Source organism: Crocuta crocuta, unplaced genomic scaffold (assembly GCF_008692635.1).
Source record: "Crocuta crocuta isolate KB4526 unplaced genomic scaffold, BGI_CrCroc_1.0 scaffold299, whole genome shotgun sequence".
NCBI lineage: Eukaryota > Metazoa > Chordata > Mammalia > Carnivora > Hyaenidae > Crocuta > Crocuta crocuta.
In genome coordinates, this window is record NW_027532747.1 from 3,110,531 (window position 1) to 3,113,624 (window position 3,094).

The 3,094-nt window shown below is 56.8% G+C and overlaps 1 protein-coding gene across 1 annotated transcript in view; it reads left to right on the forward strand.

Annotated features, from left to right (window-relative positions):
* CCDC85C (coiled-coil domain containing 85C) overlaps positions 1-3,094 on the forward strand; it is a gene marked incomplete at its 5' end in the record, with an annotated part of 74,171 nt that overhangs the window by 230 nt on the left and 70,847 nt on the right. The gene's annotated exons all lie outside the window — the stretch shown is intronic.

Below are 3,094 nucleotides of genomic sequence, written 5' to 3' on the forward strand. Positions count from 1 at the left end.
CCCGGGCGGCTGCCACTCCAGACCCCTCCTCCGGCTGGTGTCCAGCCTCTGGGCCCCGAGATCCTGCGCCCACCCACAGTGGGGCTTTGGGTAATACTGTTCTCCTGGTCAAGTGATGGAGGCGTGGCCCTGCCCAGCTCCGAACCCGCAGCCGGGCCGGGGCCCCGGTGGACCCCAGAAAAGTTTCCGTCCCGCGGAATAATCAGTATTGGTGTTTGACACTGCAAGGCTGGCTAGGGACGCCTCGTCCCAGCCTGGAAATCCTTGTCCAGGAGCGGGAAGTTTCTGGGAGGGCGGGGGGAGAAAAAGACTCGTGCAGTACAGGTGAATGTCCCGTCGCATTTGGAGCAGCCGGGACCCCCCAGACCTGGGGAGCATGCACGTGTGTGCCGGGCGGGAATTCCAGCTGGGCTCTCGGTGCTGCCTTCTGGCTGAGAGGGAGCACGGACAGTGCTCGCAGGCAGCTGGGCCAGAGGTCCCGGGGTTGAGACCCGTTCTGGTGTGTTCTCAGTCTTGAACTCAGGGAGGAGGGACCTTTTTGAACCTGGACCCTAAAGCTTTCCAGAGGGGTATGTGCTTGGAATGGATCCTGGCTTTTTCTCCTCTGCCTGCCTCCATTTTTTTATCTGTAGAACGGAGCTTTTCCCTGCCTTGTGGATCGGAGGTGGAGATGCCCCCCCCACCCCGCAAGGGATTTGTAAACTGTGGGTGCCTTACAGGAAGTGCAGTGGTGGTAGGTGACCTGGGTGTGGGTGGAGGACCTTTGGCCTCAGGAAAGCTCAGCTACTGGCTTCCACGGTGGCCCTGTGACTGTCGGGCCCCCAGCACGAGCAACCGCTTCTGTGGCTTCTGTTCGAAATGCTCTGATCGGTGGCTTTCCCTATCTCCCTGTTCATCCACATTTTTGGTGGCTTGGCTCCCAGTTGTGGTGGCAATCGCTGCTGCCTGAACTATTTGCCTGAAGGTGGAGATTAAACAGCCCTTTCTGGTTCTCTTTAAAGGCTTTCCTAGTTCAGAGAAAATGTGTCTAGGCTTCAAATGCCTGTTCTTCCCCCAGAGTGACGCCTGAGCAGAGGAGGGGCGCTCTCTCTCTGGTTTGGTGGTGGCCAAGTGGCCTCTGGGGGGTGTAGGGGTGGGCACTGGCCGCCTGGAGGTGGGGAGAGCTATCACAGCACAATTTTTCCTTTATTTACCTTCGGTGCTTGTGAGTTCAGAGCAGGACTGGGTTGAGAGGGATATTTTGTTACTGATTAGCAATCTACCACTACAACTCGGGTTTCCCTTTGTAACTCTGTACCCACCCCCACTTCCCACCCCAGCCTGCTGCTTAAGGCCAGTGGGTGGTGTAACTTGTTGCGCGGTTTCTTGGGTCTAGGGAGTCAGGACTCACAGCCTCGGGCTTTGGGGGCCTTGGGGGCCTTGGGAGGGGCAGATTTCTGGGCCTTAGTTTCTCCCAAGTGCAAGGAGGGATCACTGCAGCCCCGTGGCTGGGAAATGAAACGTTCCTGGCTTTCAGCTGCGACATCCAATGACACTTGGGGAGAGTGGCTCTTGGCACTGAAGTGTGGGTGCTAAGACAGGTTGGTGTTTAGTTTTGTCTATTGAAGTCCTGCGTGGCCTTGAGATAAATTCTCCCAACCAGGTGACTAGGATGCCTGGAAACAAGGAAAGACCCTTCTCTTAAAAAATACTTTTCTGGGGGCGCCTGGGTGGCTCAGTCAGTGAAGCGTCCGACTCTTGATTCTGGCTCAAGACATGATCTCGCGGTTCGGGAGTTCGAGCCCCATGTTGGGCTCTGCGCTGACAGCACGACAGAGCCCGCTGGGGATTCTGTGTCCCTCTCTCTGTGGAGGCTGAGAGAGGTTCTGAGCATTGCCTGGGAAAGCAGTGGGGATTGGAAGTGTCTTAGCACTAGTTGCCTGGAGGGAAGTGTCTTAGCACTAGTTGCCTGGAGGGGGTGGGTGGGGGGGGTGTGGGTGCTGGGAGGGGGGTCTCCCAGGGGCCGCAGGGGCTCCTCCCTGGCTCAGGCCGAGTGGGGGCTGGCTTCCATCTCCGGCCTAGTGTCCTTCTTGCCAGGACTCTTAGCAGACATTGTTGGCTCCCTATTCTTGATTCCTGACCCTGGTTTTGCTCTTGTCTGACATTCTGGGAAGTGTCACTTCCTTATCGGTGACCACGGAGCAGATGGTTGATAACCCTGCTACCCGGAGGGGTCAGACTGTCTTCATTCGAATCTGCCTCCTCCTGGGCTCAGAGACCATCTCCTTAACTTCTCTGAACCCCTCTCTGCTTTCCTGCAAAGCGGGCCCAAACCCAGAGCGTCCCCTTTATCCACCGAGGTCGAGGGAGGTCAGGATCCGCACACGGGAAGTCTGTGTACCTCTCAGATCCTTGTCCTGCGTTTTCCTTCCTAGGCTTCTCATGAAAAAACAAGAGGGACCCCTCTGCAAACCTGCCAGGCAGACTTTGGTGTTCTTTTCACAACTCTGCTGTTTAGACAGCTCGCCTGGATGTTTGAGCCCACAACACCTGTCCAGGAGATGGGGGACTGTGGCCCTGGAGTCACCTTGAAGTGGCGGGGNGGCCGCCCGGGCCCACCTGATTCCAGGCTGTCCTTGGCAGGTGGGGCTGGCAGCTGAGAACGCATATGCAAATAGGCCTTTTCCCCAGGTCGTGTTGACCGAGGTCTGGGCTGTGCTGACTGCAGTCTGGACTAGAGTCCTGTTCACTGTACTCATGGGGGGCAGATGAGGCCGGTGAACCCCAAACTCAAGAGAGTCAGGTTTGCCCCCCCCAACGAATGATTTTTAAAATGCATTTTCTTTAAAAAAATTTTTTTTTTAATATTTATTTTCGAGAGAGAGAGAGCGGGAGCAGGGGAGGGACAGAGGGAGAGAAGGAGACAGAGAATCTGAACCAGGCTACAGGCTCTGAGCTGTCAGCACTGAGCCCGACGAGGGGCTGGAACTCAGGAACGGAACGGCCAGATCTTGACCTAGGCTGAAGTCGGAAGCTTAACCGGCTGAGCCACCCAGCCTCCCCCAAACAAAAGCATTTTCAACAGTTTCCCTCCCCCCCTCCCCCGCCCGTGCTC